The sequence below is a fragment of the Enhydra lutris genome, unplaced genomic scaffold (assembly GCF_002288905.1).
Source record: "Enhydra lutris kenyoni isolate GAN:26980312 unplaced genomic scaffold, ASM228890v2 scaffoldscaffold2, whole genome shotgun sequence".
NCBI lineage: Eukaryota > Metazoa > Chordata > Mammalia > Carnivora > Mustelidae > Enhydra > Enhydra lutris.
In genome coordinates, this window is record NW_019154086.1 from 51,657,954 (window position 1) to 51,684,854 (window position 26,901).

General features: G+C 36.6%; 1 pseudogene; it reads right to left on the bottom strand.

Annotated features, from left to right (window-relative positions):
• Nucleotides 1–1,387: 1,387 nt before the first annotated feature.
• Nucleotides 1,388–26,177, bottom strand: LOC111146311 (annotated as a pseudogene).
• Nucleotides 26,178–26,901: the final 724 nt, after the last annotated feature.

Here is a 26,901-nt window from a genome sequence, read left to right on the forward strand (position 1 = left end):
GCATCCTTCCTCTTCATTTCTGAAGAACTACTTTTAGCATGTCTTACATGTAGGGCTGCTGGAGGCAAATTCCCTGAAGTTTTGTTCTCTGAAATGACTTCATTTGCCCTTTTTTGTAAAGGAGAGATAGATAGATCTATATATAATATTCTTAGGTTGAGTTTTGTTTTTAGGATTTTATGTTATTGCTTTGTCCAATAATATATTCTCCAATTATTTTTAGTGGTAAATCAACCATTATGCAAATTATACCACTGATGATAATGTCTATTTTTTGCTGACTGCTTTTAAATTATTAAATTTTGTTTTGCAATTTAGCTATGATGAATTTAGGCATGCTTTGTTTTGTAGTACTCTGCATGGGGTCCACTGAGTATCAGGTATGGCTTAACATCTTTCAATAATTTGGAATCATTCTCTGCTATATTTTCTTTACATATTTTTTTACCCTATTCTCTATCTTCTTTTTCTTCACTCATGGTGGGTTTGATATTGTCCTACAGATCTCAAACACTTCTCTTTTTTCTTTTACTTTTTTTTTTTTTTTTTGCTTTAGTTTGGAGGCCTTATATTGCCCTGTTTTGTTTTGTTTTGTTCATTTTAAACAAGAATTTCATTTAAACAAGATGCTTGACTTGAATTGAAAAAATATCTAGGAATCTCCTTTTAGATTAATTGATTCCTACTTAAGACAGATCATGCTGCGTGTTACAAATGTATACAAAAAAGTTATAAAATTGTCCTTGGTTTTATAGTGATAAATGAAAAGCATTGAAATTCTCCAATCAAACAAAGTATGCAAGGATTTTTATGTTGTTCTTTTTTGTTTTGCTTTGAGAGCAAAATAACTTACTGAAATATAAAGACAGGAGTTGAATGCAACAAATGGAGGCAGGGGTATTTTCATAAAATCAATATTTTTCCCTATCTCATCGCCATTTGGTGCTGATCAAAACATATCATTGGCCATTTAGTTAAAAAAAAAATGCAATATGTTTGGGGCGCCTGGGTGGCTCAGTGGGTTAAAGCCTCTGCCTTCGGCTCAGGTCGTGATCCCAGGGTCCTGGGATCGAGCCCCACATCGGGCTCTCTGCTCAGCGGGGAGCCTGCTTCCCTTCCTCTCTCTCTGCCTGCCTCTCTGCCTATGTGTGCTCTCTGTCTGTCAAATAAATAAATAAAATCTAAAAAAAAAAAAAGCAACATGTTTGTGTATATACACCAGTTACTTTATGTGCAATAAAGGAATGGGAAAAGGGAAAATGAAAGAATTGAGAGAACTCTACTGCAGTAGTCAGGATGTGGTAGAAGCAAATTGCAGTTTTCTTATTTAGGTTGTCCTTCTGGTCTGGAGGACCAGAGTTCTGGAGTAAAGTAGCAGATTCCCTTTTTAGTAAACACTCCCTGTTTGCTGCTGGAACACATCAATTGTATCTTCATCCTCCATCTCCAAGTACGCAGGAATGTCTGTTTCATTGATTGGCTGCTCATCCCTTTGGCATCTGATTTGCCTCATTGATGAACCTCATTGATAAGCCTATTGTTCATAATGGGCTTTCATTAGTTCACTAAGTGCTGTGTGCCTCTTAATCTTAAATGGCACCACAGAACCATCCAGACACAACGCCTTCAAATTAACATGATCCTTGCTCCCAAACTTGACTCCTTCCTTGGGCTTTTCATCTGCCAGGGTATGTGCCACATTATCCCTGGCTGCCACTTCATAAAGAGGTCAGGCCCTCACCTGAACCAGCACACACAAGCAGCACCAGGAGCTCTATTGATCTGTCTTCCAAGATACTTCCTCTTTTCAGATTCCAGTCTGCTGTTAAATTAACTGAATAAGTCCTTCATTTATGATATTGTATTTTTTCTGGAATTTTCAATAGATTTGTTTAAGATGTTTCTGCTAAAATCCCCCATCTCTTTACTCACATTGCTTACTTTTCCTGCTTCCTCCTTTACATTCCATGTAAAAAATTCCACATATTTTATTTAAAATATCTGATAATTCCAACATGTGGGCCATCTCTGGTTCTGCTTCTCTCCATATATTCTCTTTTGGACATGATTTACATATCTTATTTTTCATGCAAATTTTATGGCACTAAGGGTAGTTTGTGTAAGTAAACAATACAAACAATAGATGTAAATCATATTTATTTCTATAAAAGATCTAGAATGGAGAGCTAAATAAGTCTGGTCTCTAGTTGATATGTGTTTGGGATTTGTTGCAGCTTCAGTTTGACCACAGGCTTTAAATGTTTTGTAAGTGGAATTAGAATGAAACCCTGCAGACTTGGGGTCTGAGCCCTAGTGAGATCCATATATTTCTCTGCTTCTCTGCCCAGTGCTAGCTCTTTAAAACATGAAGATTTCTGCTTTTGTAGCACTTGCAGCTCTCTGTATTTCTAGGAAGTTTCCTTTGCTCTCTTCCAGCCCACTAAGACTTTGTATGCCCAGGAAGATCTTTCTCTTCCCAGAATGCCTCAAAGCAGTCCCTCTCTGAACACTGTCTCCAGCTTATTGAAGTGGAAATCTTGAGTTGAAATCAATCCCTCTCAATTCTCCTCCCCTGCCTTCTAGCCTGTGGAGAACTGCTCCTGAACAGTCAGTAAAGACCCAGGCAGTAGAATTGGTGAGTGAGTGCAGATTTATTCTGTGACTTCACTAGGAGTCTCAGAATTCCAGTCTTTCTTGACAGCCCACATACAGGCCTTAAAATAATGTTAAAGATTCTGCTGCTTTTTGGTCTATGGAGAAAGTTTTCTTTTCCTGCGACTCAGCCAAGGAAAGTAGCTTTGTGTGTCTTTTCTCCTATGAAGTAATCACTGGAATTTGGCATATTTAAAGAGTCTTTCAATGTTGCTTTTCTCAGGGACTCAGGAAAATTAATTTAGTACCTCACATAATTTGTTTGGCTTGTTATGGTGAGAGTTACATTCTCTTTTAACTTCCTACTTCATAGGAATAAAGAGATGCAGAAGAGCAGGCTGTCCTGAGTGAAGTTTTCAAATTCTAGGTCTGTTCCTAATTTGTTCCTTTCTATATTGTTAAGCAAGTTGTTTTTTTAATCTCATTTTAAAAATATTTTATTTATTTATTTGAGAGAGACAGAGTGAGAGAGAGAGCATGAGGTCAGAGGGAGAAGGAGACTCCCCACTGAGCAGGGAGCCTGATGAGGGACTTCATGCCGGGACTCAAGGACCATGACCTGAGGCGAAGGCAGTTGCTTAATCAACTGAGCCACCCAGGTGCCCCAAGTTCTTTCTAACCTTCTGTTTCCTCACATGTAAAAAAGGGGATAGTAATGATACCCAACTTGTAAATTTTTTTGAGGATTATATGAGTTATATAAAGCACTTAGAGTGAAGCCTAAAACATAGTAAAAAGTTATATGAAGTCCATTTACTTTTTTTTTTATTTGTAATAGAGTTTTCTTCAGAAAGTATAGAATGTGTTCAAAAATCTCAGCAAGATAGAGGATCAAGATAATGACCCCCCCACACACACACATACACACACTTTGTAGATGGTGGAATTAAAAACCACTACCAATTATTAAAACAAAAGGTATTTCCATAAATAGAGTAGTGTTTAATCAACCTGAATAACACTTTCAAAGTTACTGGTGAGGTAGGTGCTTCATCGGTGGAATTAGGCACTTAGTTGAGTGGGGGAGAAGATATGCTGTTACATAAATTAAAACAATTGAAGGGGTAATCAGCCCCTCTGGCACGGAGATATACACTCTCATTTCTGGTCTGTATACCCCCTGGAGTTGATGAAATGTCCTACAGGGCAATGCACAGCTGATTCGCTTACCTTTCTTTATGTCATTCCTCAAGCAGCACTGGCCAACTGTGCCTTGTTCTCAGCTCCTGAGATTGTCTAAAAATGAAAGAAAGAAGCTGCAGAAACCAGATGGAACATCTTTTTTAGTCTCCAGTTTTTCTCTCTTCTTAATCTCGCTCTTTAAAGTCTTTCCCTCTTCAGAATCTCTCTTACATTTTGTTACCATTGTGGTATCTTCCAGTAATTGTCCTGTTTTCCCCCTCCCTTCTTCTCACATACTTCAAGTCAAAATAACAATAAGTAATAATAATAATAGGAGTAGTAAGCTATATAGATTAAGAAGATGAATGAGTGCATGGTATGCTTCAATAAGTGTATCTTTTTTTTTTAAGATTTTATTCATTTATTTGACAAACAGAGATCACAAGTAGGCAGGGAGGCAGGCAGAGAGAGGGGAAAGGAAGCAGGCTCCCCGCTGAGCAGAGAGCCCTATACAGGGCTCGATCCCAGGACCCTGGAATCATGACCTGAGCTAAAGGCAGAGGCTTTAACCCACTGAGCCACCCAGGTGCCCCCAATAAGTGTATCTTTTTTATTAACAATTATTCAAAAACTCCAAAATTGTGGGAAAAAATTAGAAGTGGGAAAGGGTCTTTAAAAATTAAAAAAAAAAAAAAAAAAAACCCAAACCCCAGAATCATCTAAGTGAGGTCTAGCCTGTCAAAATTGCAGTCTGGAAGAACTGTGACTCTGATCCACAGCTATATTTTCTTAGGTTTTCTCAGGGTATCCGGGGTCTCTCCAATTACTAAGAATGTGGTCAGCAGCAAGGTTAACATGTTTCCTACCATTAGGAGTACTGAAATACTCCATTTCTCTCAGCTTCATTCTCCTCTAACACCCCCGAACGATATACAACTCTGTCTAGCACTCTCAATCTCTCTCTCTCTCTCTCTCACACACACACACACACACACACCCCACTGAAAATAATACATCTATTCTGATGCACTTTCAGATCCTGTGACTGCTGGTTCAGGGAAGTATTTTTAGATAAGGGGCTCTTCCAGTATAAACAACAACTTATGCATAAGTCTGGCTCCATTCCTAATGAATTTGCTGAGAAACAACAGTTTTCACGATATAGTACGCACATTTTCTGAAGGAAGAACTGAAAGTGGGCGACCTGTACTCCCTCCCATCTTCTCCTGTGCACTCTGCTAGGCAAGCAACCAATATCGGTCACAAGGTCTGCTCCACCTACCCCGCTGATGGATTGTTTTCTTTTTGCCTTGTTTTCAAGGTTGATACTCTCTGAGCCAAACAGACAGGCAGCGGCGGCGGACAGGGGCACAACTCTTAAATCCTGTAGATAATTGCCAAAGGCAGCTGAGTTCAGGAGCCCCACCTGTTAATGAGCAGCCAATTATTTCTATGCTTATAAATCACCTTTTAAACAAACACTAATAAACTTTGGCTACTGGTTACCATGGTAACTGACTATTCACAAAGGAGAAGGAGACTACTGACATATGAACAATGGGTCAATGGTCCAGTATGTCCTGGGACTGCCATTTGTATTCCTTCACATGAAACTGTTACGTCTTAGAGCAACTTAAAATCACATGATTAAGGAGGCATAGGACATAATGAAATGCCTATTTTTCCTGTATAGCCCAGAGAGTCTAAAGGGAGAAGAATGTGTCCAACTTCCCACAAGCTATGGGAACAAGCCCTAACTTGTTAAGTGGCAGTTCCTATGTATAGCCATACAGCTGGTCTACTTAGGCCACCTGCTGTCAGATATTTTATTCCCCAAAGCTTCCTAGGCTGCTGGGTTCCACTAGTCTGAAGAGGTTTTCTTAATATATTCAGTTTACTGTTGCAGATGGGTAAGACTACAGGCTACTTGTTAGATGCTCAGTAATATTTAGTGAGATGCAAGGAATGGTTTCAGATGAAAAAGAACGTATTTTTGCTCCCAGCAAACGGACGGCACTTTCTCTCTTCTTTTAAAAGCACAGTGAGAAGGCAACCACCCGTGACCCAAAACTCTTTTTATAGTAGAGAAAGAAAACCACCTTCTGCCTTGAACTGGCTTTCTAAACTAGATACAGGGAAGCTCACCACAAGTGGTATGGGGTACGAAATGACAGCTCAAAGAACCTGATGGTTTCAGGGCATTAGTGAATAGTGACCTAATCAAGCAATAGAGCAACGTGATTATAATCATTTTGCCATGACTGACCCAGAAATGGCTTTTTACCCCGATTCCTGAAAGAAAACCAGTTTTCAATAGAAAATTGAATTGCTCATACTATAGAGAAGTTCCTTACCTTTCAGCAGGTGTTCAAATTGATACCTCTAACCTTCCAGCTGCCTGCTCTAGGGCAAAGAGCATGAGCTTTAGATTAGGATTTATTAGTATCACTACCATTTATGTGCCTCCCTCAGCTGGAGGATCTAGGAAATGGATGTAGCTCTCCACAAATATATTGCTCCTTCTAATTTGGGGTGTTCTCTGTTCTCTGCATCCTATATGTTATGGAGGGTAGGGATTCAGAAGCTGCATGAGATTTATTTTATATACCTATAAATCTTATATATATCTAACTGAATGTATGTACGTGTTATATTGGAGTTATTTATATGCCATACTAGGAAATTTGCCTTCTCCTGCCATTGTTACCGTCTGTAAAGGAGCATCTGCTTCATGTTTGGCTACTGGTCATTCTTCCAATCTCTTATGCTTGCTGGACTGAATATTCAGATGAAGATTTAGAGTCTCTACAAAAGGGCGAAGATAAAATCAAGTCCTGGATAGTATATTACAGAGGGTTGTTCACCAAATGAAATATCCTGGTATGAGTAGGGTGACTAATTGGATAAAAATCTAGTGGAAGAAAAAAATGTAGGGCTGATGAGAGTCAAAAGAGAATCAGTTATGTTGAAAACATTGTCAAAATTTAAACAATGTTTAGATGAGAAGGCAATCAACCATGTAGATTGTAGGGAAAAGTTTATGAAGGAACTTATGGCCATTTGGTCTTGCTCTAGCAGATTGGTGGCAAGGTTGGCAAGGTGAAGGAGTAATTTGTAAGTGTATGCATGAATGATTTAGTAAGAACCAAGTCATTTGAAATGTCAAGGAAAAGGAGGCTAATAGCCCCTGCAGATAGGAATTTAACACAACCCCACACCCCCACCCCAATCCTTCTCTTCATTTGGAATACTCAAGTGGAAAGAGTGGAAACAGAAAACAGGATTCCAACCCTACTTGTTCTTCTGAATAGCTGTGAGCCAATGGGCAAGTTGTTTTGGGGGTCTTAGTTTTCATACCCTTTTCGTATACTTTATAAGGGTATATGAGTTCATACTAATATAATTAATGTGTAAATCTATGAAAGGTGAACATCTCTAAATAAAATATCCATTTGAAAGACAATAATATTGCTAATGATAACAATGACCCCTCCAGTCTTTTGCCAATGGGCTAGTATCCTCAGAATTGTTGAGAAAAAAAGATATTCAGTGAACTACCTAGAGAAACTAAAACAAGATGCTCTAGATAAAACTATAAAGTGCAAAAGGAAGGAAGAATGGGAAATTTTTTTTAAAAAGAGATAAATAGATGTTAACAGGATAGAAAGAAGAATTAGAAGAGTCAGACGTAGAGTGGCAGAATTACTTCTAGGTAGAGATTCTAGATACCTGGTTCTAAGCCTGGTTCTGTCATTAGCTCAGTGATCTCAATCAAGTTGCTGAATCTCTTAGACCAGAATTTCTCATCCACTAACAAAAATATCTTTTATCAAATAAAATTGAAAGTGGTACTTCAGTGTCTAAAAGCAGTGTAAAGTATTGTTTCTTTTGTTGAAATCTTTCTTGGCATTCTTTTGCCCCCATTCCTCACTGTGGCCTTGGATCATCTGTTTAAAAATAAAAAATTTTGAAGATCATACTCTGAAAACTAGGAAAGTGGATGACATCTGATGGGTTACTTTTGAGATTAAAACAATCCTAGAAATGTTTGAAATCTGAGAAGGGAATCAATATGGATGTTAAAAGATCAACTGGAAAACGTAGCTGGTTGTTGACCAAGCTTATTGTTGACTGACGGGTGTGCCAACAAACACCTAGAAACAGTATTCACCGTAAAAGAAAGATGAGTTCATGAGGAAGGAATTTTCTCCAAATCAGTATTTATCTTAGAAACATATAAGTGTACAGTTGACTCTTGAACAACATGGGCTTGAACTGTACAGGTACACTTATGCACAATTTTTTTTTATAAATACAGAATAGTGCTGTAAATGTATTTTTTCTTTCTTGTGATTTTCTTAATAACATTTTTTCTTTAGCTTACTTTATTATAAGAATACAGTGTATAATATACATAACATAAAAATATGTGTTAATTGACTGTTTTTGTTATTGGTAAGGATTTTGTTCAACAGTAGTCTATTAGTTAAGTTTTGGGGGAGTCAAAATTATATACAGATGTTCAACTGTTTGGGGGATGCCCCTAACACCAGTGTTGTTCAAGGATCAACTATAGTAGGAAGAGGAACCATGAAAATACTCCTGAAAATAACTTGGATCAGAAGACTGAACTCTGCATATTCATTAATAATCAATGCAGTCTGATAAAATCTGTGACTCAAAAGGGTGAAATGACCCAACGCGTCCCAACAATATGTTGTTAGGGATATTATATCTGCCAGTTCATGTTCACTCAAGCTTCTTTGTCCCATTCTTTCCCTCCTTTGCCTAATAATTCAGTAAACTTCTCATAGGGAAATATTGAATGCGGTGGTTCACTCCTAGCAAGAGGAAGTTGGACAGACATCTAACCAGGTCATTCAGACTTTTGCATCCATGAGTAAAGGAGGATTTGGAGGGTAGGTGGGGAAGGAGCTACCTGTCTTTTCAATAAAGTCATCATTTTTTTCCCAAAGAATTTTGCAAAATGCTAATCAACAGTGCTTTATACAAAAAGTTCACCCAGCTCTTGTCTGAATTTCCGAATAGGATTGTTACCATTTGGGGCTTTTAAAGCTAGTGGGAAATTCTGAACGTTTTCACCTTTTATTCAAGGCCGAAATTTCAATTTCCAAGTTTGAATTCACCCAGTGGTCTTTACACTTCCAGATGGGCTACAGAGTTGAGAGAAGAAATGAAGAAATAGAGCTTTGGATGGGAAAAACACATTTATATGATAGTTCTCTGACAGCTCTCATCTGTATATTGTATATGCAGTAACAAGTCCATGAAACTAGATGTTAAAATATATGTATTTTTAATCTTGAGAAGTATTTTAAATATTCTGAATTTTAAAAGTCTGCTCAAATATTTCAAGTTTCTGTAACACCCAGTTTTGTTGGTTTTCAGATCAGATGCTTTCACTAAGGATTAAAAATCAGATATTTGGCTGAAATCTCACTTGTTATCCCTTGTGATCTTAGAAAGTCAGGTTATTTTATGGCTAATAGGGGCAAATGATGAGTAAAAGGAATTGCCATTCTCTCTCTTTATTGAGGTATAATTGACATACAATATTATACAAGTTTCAGGTACACAACATAGTGATCCTACATTTGTATACATTGTGAGATCATCACCACAGTAAGTCTAGTTACCATCTGTCACCATACAAAGTTAATACAATATTTATTGGCTATATTCCTCATGCTGTTCATAACATTTCCATGACTTACTGATTTTATAATTGGCAGTTTGTACTTCACCCATTTCACCTTCCTCCACCCCTTCCTTCTGGCAACCACCAATCTGTTCTCTGTATTTATGAATCTGGGTTTTATTTTGTTTGTTTTGTTTTTTTGCACTCCACATGCAAGTGAAATCATGCAGTCTTTTGTCTTTCTCTGTTTGAATTATTTCACTTAGTGTAGTACCCTCTAGGTCCATCTCTAGGTCACAAATGTTAAGATTTCACTTTTTTTTTTTTTTTTAATGACTGAGTAGGATAGATAGATAGACAGACAGATAGATCTCACCAGCATTTTCTCTATCCATTTGTTCACTGGTAGACACTTAGGTTATTTCCTTATCTTGGCTACTGCAAATAATGCTGCAGTTAACATAGGGGCACATATACCTTTTCAAATTAATGTTTTCATTTTCTTCAGATAGATACCCAGTAGTGGAATTGTTGGATCATATAGTAGTTCTATTTTCAGTTGTTTTTGAGGAAATTCCATATTGTTTTCCATAGTGGCTCTACTAGTTTAGAATCCTACCAACAGTGTATAAAGTTTCCCTTTTTTCCCACATCCTCAAAAACACTTATTTCTTCTCCTTTTTTTTTTTTTTTTTTTTTTTATAATAGCCATTCGGATAGGTTTAAAGTGTTATCTTATTGTAGTTTAGATTTATTTTTGACTAGTGATTTGTAATGACCAGTGACGTTGAGCATCTTTTCATTTGCCTGTCATAGTATGTCTTCTTTGGAAAAAATGTCTATTTATATCCTCTGACCATTTTTAATGGAAATATTTTTTTTACTGTTATTGAGTTGTATTAGTTTTCTTATATATTTTGGATATTAACTCCTTATTGGAATATGATTTGCAGATATTTTCTTTCATCCAGAAGGTTGCCATTTCATTTTGTTGATGGATTCCTTCACTGTGCAAAAGCTTTTTAGTTTGATGTAGTCTCATTTTTTTTTTTAATTTTGCTTTTGTGGCCCTTGCCTTTGGAGTCAGATGCAAAAACAAAACAAACAAACAAACAAAAAAATGAAACTAAACAAAAAACATCATTAACACTGATGTTAAGGAGCTTGGCATCTACTTTTTTTTTTTTTTTTGAGGAGCTTTATGGTTTCAGATTTTACATTCAAGTCTTTGATCCATTCTGAATTAATTAATTAATTTGGTATGTGGTGTAAGATAGTGGCACAGATTCACTCTTCCACATGTGGCTGTTCAGGTTTTCCAACACCATTTATTGAAGAGACTGTCCTTTCCCCATTGTATGTTCTTACTTCCTCTGTCATAAATTAATTGACCATATATGTATGAGCTTATTTCTGGGACTCCTATTTTGTTTCTTGATTTATATGTCTGTTTTTATGCCAACCATACTGTTTTGATTACTATAGCTTTGTAGTATAGTTTGAAATCAGGTAGTATACCTCCGGCTTTGTTCTTCTTTCTCAGAATTGTTTTGGCTATTTGAGGTCTTTTGTGATTCCATATAAATATTACAATTACTTATTCTAATTCTCTGAAAAATATCATTGGGATTTTGATAAAATTTCATTGAATCTATGGATTGCTTTGGGTGCTGTGGACATTTTAACAATATTCTTTGAATCCATGAACACAGAAAATCTTTACATTTATTTGTGTGTCTTCTTCAATTTCTTTAATCAATATCATAATTTTCAGTGTACAATTCTTTCACCGCCTTAGCTAAATTTATTCCTAGGTATTCTTTCTGATGCAACTGTAAATGGGATTGGTTTATCTCTATTTCTGATAGTTTGTTATTAGTGTATAGAAATAACAACAGATTTTTTTTTTTTAAGATTTTATTTATTTGACAGAGAGAGAGAGAGATCACAAGTAGGCATAGAGGCAGGCAGAGAGAGAGGGGAGGAAGCAGGCTCCCTGCGGAGCAGAGAGCCTGATGTGGGGCTCCATCCCAGGACCCTGAGATCATGACCCGAGCTGAAGGCAGAGGCTTTAACCCACTGAGCCACCCAGGCGCCCCGACAACAGATTTTTATATATCAGTTTGGTATCCTGCCACTTCATGAGTTAATTTATTAGTTCTGACAGTTTTTTGGTGGAGTGTTTATGGTTTTCTTTATAGTATCATGTCATCTATAAATAGTGACAGATTTACTTCTTTCTTTCTAATTTTTATCCTTTTTTTTTTTTTTTCTTTTTCTTGCCTAATTGTTGTGGCTCGGACTTCCAATACTATGTAGAGTAAAACTGACAAGAGTGGGTATCACTGTCTTCTTCCTGATCTTATAGAAAAAGATTTATCTTTCTACCATTGACTGATTACTCCAATGACCCAATTGTTGTTCAGTAACATATTCTTTTATCTCCACATATTTGTAGTTTTTCCAGTTTCCTTCTTGTAATTGTTTCCTGATTTCAAATCAGTGTGGTTGGAAAAGGTGCTTGATATTATTTCAAACTTCTTGAATTTCTTGAGATTTATTTTATTACCTAACTGGTGATCTATCTTGGAGAATGTTGTATGTGCATCTAAGACTGTGTGTTCTGCTTTTGGATGGAATGTCCAGTGTACATCTTATTTAATTTATTGGGTCTAAAGTGTTGCTTAAAGCCAATGTTTTCTTCTTGATTTTCTGTTTGGATGATCTGTCCATTGATATAAGTGGGGTGTTAAAGTCCCCTACTGTTATATTGCTGTCAACACTTTTTTATGTCCATAAATATATATTTTTTTAATATTTTGGTGCTCTTATATTGGATGCATATATATTTATATATGCTATATCTTCTTGCTGGATTGACTCCTTTATCACTATGTAGTGCTGCTCTTTGTTATGGTCTTTGTTTTAAAATCTATTTTAGTTGTGAGTATAGCTCTACAAACTTTTATTATTTTTTTTTCCATTTGTATGACTGTCTTTTTTCATCCCTTCACTTTCAGTATGTGTGTGTCCTTACTTTCAAAGTGAATTTCTTATCGTAGACAGTATATAGATGTATTTTGTTTTGTTTTGTTTTTAATCCATTTAGCCACTCTTTGGACTGTGAAACTTAGTCCATTTGTATATAAACTAATTATTGATAGGTATGTGTTTATTGCCATTTTGTTAATTGTTTGATGGCTATTTTTATAGTTCTTATAGTTCCTCTTTGTTCCTTTGTTATTAGAAAAACTTCCCATTTTCCCTTTGTGTATTTGCTCTAAGTTTTTACTTTGGGTTACCATGAGGTTTATATATATCATCCTATTATAAAATAATCTATTTTAAATTGATAGCAACTTAAATTTGAACACATTACAAAACTAATTACAAAATTAAATTACAAAACACATTACAAAAAATCCACCACTTTTACTACATATTTACCTTTTCTAGTGAGATTTTTACTTTTGGATGTTTTTCTTCTTATTAATTAGTGACCTTTATTTCAGTTTAAAGAAATACCTTTAATTTTTCTTTTAAGGCCAGTTTAGTAGGGATGAACTCCTTTGGATTTTGCTTGTCTGGAAAACTGTTTATCTCTCCTTCAATTCTGAATGATAACCTTGCCGAATAAGTAGTCTTCACTGGAAATTGTTTTGTTTGCTTGTTCTGTGTTTTTCTTTCAGCATTTCAAATATGTCATGGCACTCTAGTATGGCCTGCAGAATTTCTGCTGATAAATCTGCTCATAGCCCTGTGGGGTTTCCCTCATATGTATCAATCTGTTTTTCTCTTATGCTTTTTAAAATTCTCTTTTTATCCTTAACTTTTGACGTCTTAATTATTGTGTCTTGATGTGGATCTCTTTGGGTTATCTTATTTGGAACTCTCTGGGCTTCGTGGACCTGGATATTTGTTTCCTTCCTTAGGTTTGGGAAGTTTTTAGTCATTATTTTATCAAATAATTTTCTGCCCCTTTCTCTATCTCTTCTCCTTCTGAGACCCTTATGTTGAGAATGTTTTTCCACTTGATGTTGTCCCGTAGATCCCTTGTGTAAACTTCTTTTAAAAATATGCTCATTTCTTTTTGCTGCTCTTTTTGGGTGAATTTTATTGCTTTGTCTTCCAGCCTGCTGATCTATTTTTCCACTTCACCCTGTCTGCTGTTGAATACCTCAAGTGTATTTTTTAGTTCAGTCATTTTATTCTTTGGCTCTGTACTTATATTTGGTGCTTTATAGTTTCTATCTCTTTGTTGAAGTTGTCACTGTGTATTCTTCTCCTGAGTTTGGTGAGCATCCTTATGACCATTACCCTGAATTTTTATCAGATAAGATTACCTTTCTCCAAATCATTAAGGTATTTTTCTGAGGTTTTTCCTTTTTTTTTTTTTTCCATTTGAAACATATTTTTTCATTTCCTAATTTTGCTTAACTCTCTGTGGTTGTTTCTATATATTAGAATGGCTGCCTCTCTCAGTCTTGGAGAAGGGGCTTTGTGAAGGTGATGAAACATTCAATCTTGCCTTAGCTCTTTGTTTTCTCTCAAAACTGTGTGATTGTCCCAACAGACTGCTTTATTCTTGATATATTACCATTGCGGAGGGTGTGCCAAGACCTATCAGTATTCCAAAAGCGGTGGGAGGATCTCATTTAGCACCTAGTTTTGGCTAATTAGAAGCTCACCCCTCAAGCAGCAGTTTTTAAAATATGGAAATATATACCATCCTGTGGACTGCAATCATAATCCCTGCTGGTTCCCAGACCAGAAGATCTATAGGTGCTCTTTGGACAAGTCTCCAAATGAGTATATAAGCTACTTTCTGGAAGGTTTTGTGGAGCTATAGCAAGATCACGGTTGTGTGCAAGGATGGTGTCTCCTGCTTACATTCCCTAGAAGCTTCTCCTTAGCCTCTGGATGTGTGGGAACTCTGAAATCTGTCCCCTAGGTTGAAGCTCCAGGATAACTAAGTAGGTTTGTTTGTGAGCCCCCCCCGCCCCCCCACCTCCCCCGCCCCCACCACCACAGGAAGACTGGTTTTTGTTTCAGTCTGTTTTCTTTGTAGTCCCTTGGGGTAGGTGACCTGCTAAGAACTATTTTCTTGATTGTTACATTTCCATGGAGCTCAGGAATCCCAGCCCCCTTGACCACTAAGGTGAAATGATCAAAGACTGTCCCCTGTGTGAATTGCATGCGTCCACTGGCTTTATCAGGCAGAAGCAGAATTTGTTGGGGGGCGGGGGGCTTGCTTGCTGGCTTCAGAAAGGCAATTGGGGGAAAAATGTCTTGACTGGGCGTGCCCACAGGTGTGAGGAGTACAGTATGTGTGCCATCTTTAGAACAAGAGCAGGAAAATGCCATGACTGCTCATGTTCTCCAGCCCCAACCAGGGAGTTGAGGGAATATTGCAACCACCATATACCTGTTTAAGCAAGGCTGCAGCAGAGAGCCAGAACTGCTTGCTCCCACCTGTCTTTGCTAGGGGGCAGGAGCGTACTCATCAGAGCTCGCCCACCTGTGCTAGTTGGGTGGGTGGAGAGTTTAAACGTGGCCTCCACCAGTGCCTTCATCTCTAGGGAATTTCAACTGTCCCCTGCTTCTCTAGCATATGCCTTTAGATTAGCAAATGAACTTCCTTCATATATAGTCCAGGTACTCTTAAAACTGCTGTCACCCTCCTCCCCCGCCCCCACACCCAGCTGCTCTGGGCCCTGAGACAAGTGGGAGCATATACCAGCTATTTAAAAGGGGAATGTCAGCTTTCTATAGCACTTTGAGTCCCTTGGACATCATCCCCATTGGTTCTTTAAGCCAGACATAGAGGAGTTTTTCTCCATAGTACAAATACTACAGGTTGGGTAATTGATGTGGGATACATACCGCTTGATCCTCCAGGAAAAGTGTCAGACTGGTAGGATATCTTCCCATTACACAAAACTATACCAGGTAAGGGGTTTTTAGCAAGACTGTGTCTCTGCCTCTCCTACCCCTCTTTTATTGTTTTTTTTTTTTTTTTTAATTTATTGTTGGGGAGAAGCTGTTCATTTGTTTTCAGAGGGAAATGATACATATGCAACTGTAGACTTGGTAGTCCATGGGAGGAGGTGAGTTTAGGATCTTCCTACACTCCTGTCTTGGGGGGTCTCTAAAACTGTCATTCTACTATGTTTCAGCTCTTGTCTAAGCAGTTGAAGACCTTACTTCTAGTCCCTTCTCTTTTTTTCCTGTCTTTCCCCTCCTCCCTTTTTTTGGTCTGTCTCTAACTTTCCTAATTCTCCCTACAAATGTGTTTATGTGAGTATGTACATGTCTCTGTGTGCATGAGAATGGTATGAAGAGGAATAGGGGAAGAAAAAAAATATATGTATTAGGTTTAGCAATTTGGGGAGAAAATAGAAGGAAATATTTAAGTAATTTTTTTAATTATTTCAAGTCCTTCTTATGGAGAGAACTGAGCCAGACTCTAAAATGAATACTTAATTTGGACAGGCAAGTTATACTGTACTTCACTGATGTAGAAAGAAAATGAAGTATTTAGTATAAGTAGAGTGTGGGCAAAAAATCTATGTGAAGCTACAGAGGAAGTGTGGCTCTATGATTGTATATGTTGTCCTCTAACATCTTCACTCTTCCATTTTGGTTGCTAGTAGGTGTCAGTGCAAGTCATCTGTTACTTGACTCCTGTGACACTCTCTAGAACTCCTACTAATCGTTTTCTTCTAGACATACTAAACAGCTTGCAGTATCAACTGAGTGGTCTAATATGTGACTTTCTTCCCACTCTTCCCTCTTCTCAATTAAAAGAAATGTATTTAACTTTGGCATCCTTTTAACCATAGAATTTTCCTTGAAATTATTTACCCTATTCCAGAATCTTGAGAACAGCCTCCCCTTTAATCAGCCTCACCTTTGTGTCTGCAGTCTTCCTCCTGTAAATGTCTATCCTAATATCTCGAATTTCTGGTATGCTAATGTGCTAGTTTGCATGACATTCCCTGTTCTACTAAACTATGGAGGTACAGTATCTGTAATTCTTCCTTGTATTCCCAGTATTGGACAAATTACCTAGCACCTAGAAGTTACTTATATACATATATTATATAATATTATAGTGACATCACTTAATATATCATCTATATTATATATAATATTATAATACCTATTATTTTATATATATTATATTATAACAGGATATAATTATATAATAATTAAAAATAATATATGTTATATAATATATATAGTAAATTATAGCAATATACCTATGTATACTACACATACATATACACAATATCATGAGAAATCTCATTCTTGCAAGAGGCTCAGAGCATCTAGTTACTCGCCATTTATTTGCATTCTAGTTTGATATGCTGGATTTTACGATCGGTTTGCTACGAATGCTACTTCTGGAAGAACCAAGCTGGGAGTGTAGAGAACATTATAGGAGATCAGAACCTGTGGCTGGGTTACTGAGTCTAGAGGGTGAAAGAATGGCAATAAAGACCATTGATCACATCCTGCCTTTGCTGAGTTGGTGTCAAAGAATGAAGCAAGCCTGGAATTCTGCAAGGGGGCTGACAGCAGGTTGAAATGCCTGGGGCTGATTAAAGCAGTGTCAAGAAAACGAAGTTGTGGTGACATTCATGGTTTGAAAACATTAACATTAACTTTACAGAACTGTTTTCCTAAGGCCTTGGGCACATTCTAATTTGAACCAGCAACAATATCTGCTTGGCTCCAAACTGTTGGGCATCTGCTAATGTTTCTAACCACTTTAATCATTTTGGGGGCTCTGCTTTAGAACCTCTCCAAATCTCCTCCTTCTCACTAAAGTCTCAGGTCTTCAAAGTCAATGCCAATTTTAATAAAGGTCTAAAAGGATTACCTTTTGTTCCCAATTTAGTATTTCTTTTTAATATTCCATTCTTTGTCTCACTTAATATATCAAAATGCAGAGTTGGAATCCTTGATTTCCGTGAGCCAATGACTTACAGAACAAAAATTTGAAATTCAATCTCAGGTCACACATAAGCAGAAAGTAATTTGTGTGTCTGCCTTACCCACTACAGTATGATGTTCTTGAGGACAAGGACTTTGTCTTTTCGAAAAATTTTCCCCAGTACTTTGTATAGTACCTATCTCCTTTTTTTGTTTCCTTGTCAAATATGAATATTTAGGGTGAGTTTAGTATTTTCACTTTCAAACAGTCCTAATTAAGAGTGCTTGATAACTGAAAACCAAGTAAGGAATTAAAAAGAGAAATACAAAATGTTGTAAGTATCTATAGTGGATCATTTTTAAACCCATGACTCCCTTTTTTATGGCCCAGTGTGAGACATGGGGTAAATGGTGAGGTTAAAAAAAAAAAAGAGAGAGAGAGAGAGATAGTCCTAAAAAAGATAAAGGGATGCAAAGAAGGGAAATTTGGGGAATATGGACTAAACTGAATATGGATCAGAAGAGTAGGGAAGCTGAAAAAGTGAAAACAAAAGCAGAGGGCAAAGACAAAGATGTTACATGCTAAAACAGAACAAACACTGTGTGAGTGACCCTCTCCCCCAAATTCCCCATGATCAAGATCTGTCATATTTCAGCCTGACAAGGAATGGACATATAGCCGAGGTTAAATGATCTTGCAAAATCTGCCATTTCAGACATAGCTGAACTAGATGGCTGGCCCTTCTATGTCTTGTCCTCAAAGGTCTCATTCATACATTCTAAAATTGTAGCCTTCTCTAAATAATCTATTTTTAGTCTTACAGGAATAGATGTGATAGTTCAGATATTCCCCAAAAGCAAATCTTCAGGCTAGTGAACAGAACATTAACTGAAGCATCACTCACTTAAGATGAGGCCTGAAATTTTAGGTTGTCTCTGATGACTTTAACCAAATAGCTATAAATGGCTGAGAAATATCACACAGGGAGATAGCAGAAGATTTCAATAGATCTTGAGAAGTTATAGGTAATATTTCTTTAGAATAAGACTTAGCAAGAAATGTAGGTACCAGTGTTGTTTCTGTCTTTCAAGGATGTGGTCCATTTCATCTAGGTTATCAAATTTGTGGGCATAGACCAACATTGCTTCTGGGGAAAAAAACAAAAACAAAAACCTGGTCTCCAGCCTCTGCATCCCCAAAAGTACTCATTAAGGTTAGGTCCTTATTATACTTTCTAAGTATTTAAGAGGAATTAAAATAAAATTCAATGTGATGCCTACATAGTACAGGTATAATTCTTACACTAATTACTCTGAAGGGTAACATTTTTGCTCAGTTGGTCTAAATGAAATAAGCTATTTCTACAAGTTTTTTGGAGCACTCACCATCACCAAGCACCATACACATCATGCATTCAAAGGCATTCAAACTCCTATCCTTAAGGAGTTTATGATGCAGTGATACTCGTTTATAATCTATTCCAATTAAATAGGCAGAAATGTTTGCAAAGAAATCTGATGTGTTTGACAACTGTGCTACCAAATCATTTCAAGTGCTTTCTAGGAGGTTAAAGTAGTGGACAGGAATAGATGGTATTTGAACTGGGTTTTGATTAAAGAGTAAGAATTCGCTGCTTAAAGAAAAGTTGGAGTGACAAAGTTAGGGGAGGGGGTAGGGATAGTCTACTTAAGAAAACACATCAAGCAAAAGAACACACACTTACACACAAACAGATACACACTTGTGCATACACTTATGTGTCCTAGAAGTCAGCATATTTCAATCAGAGTTCTGAACTGAGTATTATGAAGAAATGCTTTCTGGTACTAGCCTTGCTAGGATCCATTGTATGACCTTGAGCCAGACTTTTAAAGTCTCTGGATCTTAGTTATTGCATTTGTAAAATGCAAAGGCTAGATTCTATGATGGCTGGAGCTCCATCTAATGAAAAAAACTAAGAGATAGAGTTAAAATCTGAAACTCACAATTTAGGAGATACAAGCATGGTTTATGAAAAGTGACCCAAGCTAGCTGATTTTTAAATTTCATATAAGGGAAAACATTTTTGACTCTCATTAGTAGGAAAGATAATTGAAAATTTAATATTTCTCCATTCCATATTTCTTTATTATTCTGTAGCACATATATCTTGGGAAACAAATGTAACATTTTTCCTTAAAAATTAAGGACACTCCCCCTCAGTCCTCTCCCCACCACCAAACTTCAGATCAAAAAAGGCACTGCTAAGACTTAGGACATTGACATATAGTACATTATAACACTCTGTCTGGCTCTGCCTAGGCAAGTGGAGATGATAAAGAATCAGTGCTGTGCACAGCTTCAAGTTCCAGGTGACAGCGAGAATTGAATGGCTGGAAATACAGTGGGGATGTACCAAATCTTCTGCTCATATCTAAATATCTGTAGGATTTGCATTTGTCAAATATGAAAACTTGAGCTCAGAAACTACATATAATACCAAAGATAGCACCAGACATATTATCCTTCCTCTGCAAACATCTCTCCAAGATTTGGAGCTCAAGGTTTCATCTTCAGTTCTCTGGTACTTCATTTGCCCCATCTGGAAGCAACGTGAGCACTGCTAAGAAAAAAACTTGAAATTTAAACTATGCTAATTACATTGTTAGGTTTTAGATGAATTAATAATGAGTTAATGAATAAAAATTAACTGGTTAGTAAGTCACCAACTGTCCAGTTTTTTTTTTTTTATATATTTGTGGTGAACGTATTTTTGCACATGTGCCTCTGTGTGTGTGTGGGGAGGGTGTATAATATTCCATATCTTTTCAACTGAGATTTAAAATACTTCTTGGGGAAAAAATAAGAATTTATAGTGCTGATTACCTAAGGCAATTCTATTCATTTGTAAAATGCTTGGATACAATCAGAACCTCAAACTGTATTTACAAACTGGAATAACTTATAAAATGGCAGTTTAGGGACTGGATTCCATTTCAGTTGTTTACTAGAAAAACACATTAAACAGGTGTTTAAGCTGCTCTCTTCTTAAAGGGCCATCATCTGCTAATGATTAAGTTACGGCCTATGATGTTAAAATTTCTCTTGGAAACATAGAAGTCCCATTATACACATAGCAATCATCTCTCTATTCATCTGTTGATGAATCTCTCTACTCATCTGTTGAATTCGTGACAGTCCCAGTGGAACTTTGGATAAGACAGAAAAACACGGTTGGAGAAGAGACCACCCCTCTCCTTCAGTGAGTTTATCATTCTATTGCAATACATAGGAATGTCCTAAGTTTTCTCTGTCCTGGGTTCTGATTGTCCTTTGATATTGATCCAGACCACTTAGTGATGAATACAGGCAGCGCTCTCTTTCTATTTAAAGACCTTGAGTATCTATTATTGTTTCTATGTTTATTATCTAAATACCTGACATTTATGACATCTTTCTTCAAAGAGCTCTCTGGAGTGCAATAGGTGCCAACTGAAGACAAATGAACCCTGAAGCACTTTGCGCTCTACAGATGAAGGGGGATTCACTCTGGATCTGCTGCTTTCCAGGAATAACTTCTCTTGCTTCTTGTTTTCTTACTCCAGCATGGCAAGTCTTACCCATGGTGCAATTCTCAGACTCTGCTTTTCTTTATCTTCGTTAACTCTTTCAAACACACCCACACCCCCCCCACACACACTTCAACTCTCATCTTTATCCTGATGACTCCCCAATCTGTATTTCACTACTGGATCCTTTCTTAAAATCCTGCTTCATATTTATAACTAACTTTTGTAAATTTCTTCTTTAATATTTAAACAAATCTAACAAACCCAACATAGAGCTCATTATTTATTTATCATTAGAAAAACTATCTTATAACTTTATTTGATATTCCAAATGCATCTTGAAATGTACAAAATTTTAAAAAATGGCCTGACCCCAGTTAGAAATAGATTATAATAAAGAAAATAGATTATAATAAAGCTCAAGGGTAGAAGATTATGATGAACAAACAAGTGTAGTGAGCATACCTTGGGATATTTTGAACTCTAAGAGTTTGAGGATGAGATCTAGTGAGAACTCATTAAAAAAACCTAGGGTTATATAAGATGGAAATTTAGGATAATCAACCTTTAGTAAGGAACGTTCACTTTAGCCCAGGTGTTACCTATATTTTGGATTTTTTTTATGTGTATCACTTTTTTGGAGAGTGGATATTAGAGAATAACTAATGCTATTTTATTTATGAATAATTATAAATATAAGCATGAATACTGAAAGGATCATATGGTTTCTTTTTGGAATTTTTTTCTTTCTTAATTATGCACATCTGGGAAATTCATACCAATCGAGCTAATGCAGCCAAATCCATTAACAGGCATAGTCCCTCTAGTAAGTGTTGCTAACGAATGGCAGTGCTACTGCTTAGAGGCAATTAGTTCCTCCCCCTCCCCCTCCCCCAGTATACTACACTCTGCTTTTTTCACCTCCCTGAACTCTAGCAATGATAACCCCATTCTCCAGACACCCAGAGGGGATTCACAGGACTCGTTTTGGATACCTTCCTCTTACCCATTTCATGTGTTCAGTTAGTCAGTGATTCCTTTTGACTCTTCCTTTATATCCCTGACATTTATCCTTCTCTCCTCTCGCTGTAAGGTCATTACCTTTCAAGCCTGAGTCACGGACATAGTATCCTAATTGGGTCCTCTGCTTTACACAACTATTATACCGAAGGCCACTTTCAAAACCTTGCCCAAGAAAATAAAACACTTCTTGTGTGCTGATGTATTAAGTATAGATTTCTCCCATCCTGTCTTTTAAGACTTTATAATTCATCTCCTTTCTCCTCATCCAAATGAATTTCATACTACTCTCCAGCAGGGATCCTTTCTGGTCAGGGGCACTTTCTTCCTTGCTATATTTCTTTGCTCCAGGATGCTGGCTCCTAACTCAACATTTATCCCTCTGGGTTGCCCTCGTGAACTTTATTCCACACTCATTTCCAACTGTTAACATCCCAAACAACCTTAAGGACCAGTCCTCATGTATTACCTCCTCAGGTGAATTCTTTTTTAGGATACAACTCTGTTGCCACCTCAGAAAACCTTCCCTCCAGTGTGGATTAGGTGGCCTCCTTTATGGGAAACAGTACCATGTAAGCATTTGTCCAGTTCATACTTATTGTCATTGTCCAACCATTGGTAATCTCATTTCAGAGCTAAGAGCCAGGGTTTTCCCCCGTGCTTCTTTGTGAACTCAGTGCCTAGTATATTGACTGACATGTAAAAAGTTGAAGTGAACGCCTCATGTTTGAATTTCTTTGCATTTAAAGCAATTTTTCTCAAAATTTCAGACTTGATTGTTTACTGTTTTCGAATCTTTCACCAATCTATTTGTTGATCTTCTTTTCCTAACAAGGTTGAAATTGTTTTTTATTACTGAGAGACCTTATCAAAGAGCCCATAGTGAATGGTTCCCATAGATCTTTCAGGATATCTTTCAGAAATAAGTATTTCAGAATACTTACACAGAACTGATCATTAAATTCTTGTTATTTAATTAAGTAATCAAACTATTAATAATATCATAAACCAAAAATATCATAAGTCAAATTAGTAGGAATGGAAAGAAGTTGCAGACCATCATTTAGTATTGTTTCTTAACAACAAGGTGGTCATTTTTGTCCCAAGAAAAATAATTTTACTCTTTTACTACATACATCAAAATAGGTACCAAATTTAGACTGTCTCACATTAGCTGATGAATAAAAATTATCTATTTTAAGAAATAATAGATCATATTACAAGTTTCTTTTCACTTATTATCTTCCTCTCTCATCACCCCTGTTGTCTTCTACTCCCTCTTGTTCACTTAGTGCTTTCAGATCTACATCTTCATACCTGCTTATCATTTTCTCAATCTTCCTACTTCTCCAAACTGTCTAGTCCTTATATCCAAGCTAGATATTTTCTACATCAAAGCTCTAACTATAACCTATTTTTCCTGAAACAGCGAGTATTCCTCGTATCAGCTCATTCTCATTGCTTCCAAATATCACAAAAGGCTTCTAAAGCCACTTTCCAACCTGATTCTAGCTTAAGATCAATACTCTGGCATGCTTTCTTACAAGAGAAAAAGAGAACACCACTAAAGAAAAGGACTCACTCTAATTTTGATTTTGCTACTGGAAAAAAAAGTCTGTTTAAGGAGTTTAACTGATAAATTGTTGTTGGATATGGGTATTGGAAATATTTACCAAGTGTACTGAATGTAGTCAATGTTTTCAAATTGTCTATATTTGTTTCTATTTGTGTATGTGTGTGTGTGTGTGTGTGTGTGTATATATATATATATACATATATATATATATACATATAAAATTTTACTGGCATTTCTCTATTTCTGACCAATATCTATCATCTGTATAAGAACTTTTTTTAACAGTTACAATATATTGAGTTGATAGTCTAAGCTAAGTTTTCTTCTTGTGTGAAGGGATATTATGATTTAATGGGTTAAGATGATGTAAATTCTCTTTTTACTTTAAATTTTAGGTCTTTTAAGTTACTTTCACAGTTGTTGATTCAAAGGCTTTTATCTCTTGTCAGTCCTTACTAAAGGACTCTCCCATTTGAAAACAAACAAAAATCCTTCTCTAGTTCTACTTATTTCTACTGAACAGAAATTTACTGGAGGTTTAGGATACTCCCCTTGTATAACATTCACATCTTTTCAAAAGTTAGAATTTACCACTCACACACAAGAATAAATAATTTTAATTGGCTTTTTTATCTGCCAAGAGAAAATAGTAATATCCATTAAGAATGGAGATGGCTTTGGGGACACCTGGGTGGCTGAGTCAGTTAAGCATCTGCTTTCAGCTCAGGTCACAGTAAATAAATAAGTAAGTAAGTAAGTACATAAATAAGTCTTAATATAAATAAATAAATAAAATCTTAAAAAAAAAAAAAAAGCTTGGAGATGACTTTGGAGAATAGGATATTGGGTGAGTAGCCAGAGAGCTGTAATATACTATCTTAAGGAAGAAGAAAAGAGTGCTACAGGTGGTTGGAGGGTGAGCAATTCCTCCAGTTCTTCTGCTGACACAAGAGATGCTCTGGTGTCTCTGAAAATCATCTCAAACCTTGCTTATGGTTCTAGACCCCCAAGGTGGAACAGACCGAAAATCTATTCAAACATGTAATTGGGGATTGGTCTTTGCCTTATTATCTATTTGTTCAATTGACTTACCTACTTCTTGGTTTTTTTTTTTTTTTTTTTGGTTTCTTACTTGCTTGTTTCTAGCTATGGACTGTTCTGTTGCTGTATAGATATAGCCTTAGAGAAATGGGCATTTCTAAACTACAGTCCAGCCAAAGGTGTAAATGTTTCATCTGTGGCATAAAGGATTAATATCCTGATAGTATTAAGCAGACAGCATGGTACAATAGAAAGAGTACTGTTTTGAGAGTTGTACTCTCTGAATACTGTCGGTGATCTGAAATAACTGTAAAGCTCTAGGCTTCCATGTTTCAGCTGTAAAATGGAGGGACTGAACAAGAAGATCTTCTTGGTCTTTACCTGCTTTAGTGGTATGCAATTCTTTTAATTACATATGTTTCCTGATTTTCCTCTGATTTCTTTAATTTATTAATGAGAGCTTAATGGGTTGGAATCAAAGTGTTTTTCTGACAAGTGGGGTGATAACACTTGCATTGTTTATCTCAAAGTGTTACAGTGAAGATAAAATATAAAGTTATGCGTGTCACTAAGCATTATGAACTGCAAAACCCCAAACTTGTGCATAACCAATTATTATTGTATATTTCTATTTCTATTATAAAAGACCTATGATACTTCAGTGTGCAACCAGCAGAGGGAGACAAGTTCAGATTATATTTCTTCTTCGAACATAGAAGCAGTTAATTGCTATGTGCACATGTGTTTTTAAAAATTAAAATGAGGTTCATATTATTAGCAAATATATCACTAACTCAATGCTCTATTTGTATATTAAAGTTACAGAAACAAATGAGAGAAAGAAAACACAAGAAAAAGTTGGTGGTGGGGGAGAAACGTTTGATTTCTGGGCTTACTTTATTACAGGATTCAGAGATAGCTCTCCTACGAAACATGTCGTATTCCTCTGACAACTTCCTAAGCATGTCCATCTGGAGGTACAGACTATTTGAGTACCAATTTAGGAACCAGTTCAGAATTCTAAAAGTAGAATTTCTAAATTTCCTCTGAAACTAGTTTCTTAACTCAACTTTCTCATTTTACCAGCCTGGACTTGAAGGAAGAAAAAAATACACACACACACACACATACATACACACACACACACACACAGAAGGGTGGGGGTGGGGGAGAGAATGAAATCTTCTGTATCCAATTAGTTGACAAGTCCTATCAGTGCCTCTCTGAAATGCCTCCAGAAGTCTTCACTCCTTTTTTCCTTCCACTGTGCTTGTCCTGTGACCTGCTTTTATTATCTCTTGCCTTTTTTATTTCAGAAAGGTTATAACTGGTCTTCCCCGAGTTTGACTTGCCCGAGTCCATCTCCCACTCCATTGCCAGTTAGTTATCTTCTTAAAACACAAGTCTGATGATGTCTCTTGCTTGAAGCCTTTCTTTAATGGCTTCCTTTTGCATATAGAATAAAGACAAACTCATTAACCTGCCTGCAAAGACCCTCACTGACCCCAACTTACAAAAATCAGTCATTTTCCATTCTAACTTTTTCCATCTCTACCTCCATATCCTTTCCTACAACTTACCTTCTCCACTAACATAAAGTCGCTGAAGGAAGGTCTTCATCATTATGAGAAAGCAATAATGTATATAATGAATGATGCTCATTCCCTTTTTCTTCTGTCTCCAACAGCTTTATTAGCCTTCTAACTAGTTTCTCCACTTCATCTTCCTTCTAACCTCTAATTTCTCAGTGCCAGAATTATCTCCCTAAGATATCTCATCTCACTCCTTCACAATTTAAAGTAGCCTTCCAAATAGGAGATGAAGGGTGTCGTGTGATTCTTCATTCAGGGATTCAGGATTCTCCATTATGTAGGTTTTCTCTTCAGCCTTTACTCTCTCCTTCCTGCTGCTAGGCAGGCAAGTCTTCCTCCAGTTCCATTCTTTGTTTCAGGATGATTCTTTGGCCATCTTTTGCATCCCTTGCATAAGGTGTTGCCTTCCTCCAGTCTCCTCTTATACATCTTCTAAGGGTTACCTAAAATACCATTTTCTCCAAGAAGCCTCCTTTTTGATTACCTTTTCCGAACCACCATGGTGTTTTGATTCTGCTCCCTTCTAGTTTAGTACTCAATTGTTCACTGGCTATCTTAGTCTCTGTTTCAGAAGTCTTCACCTAACTTCTCCATCAGGGTTGTGGATCCCTGAATTTTATTATTTTGCAGTACTGCTCAGTACCAGAGAGGACTGAGCTTGTTGATTAATTTTGGTCCTGTTCTGTGATGGGAGAGGCTTACCTTATAACTGCACAAAGATGATGTTTGGCCCCTCTCTAGGAGGGGCCTTG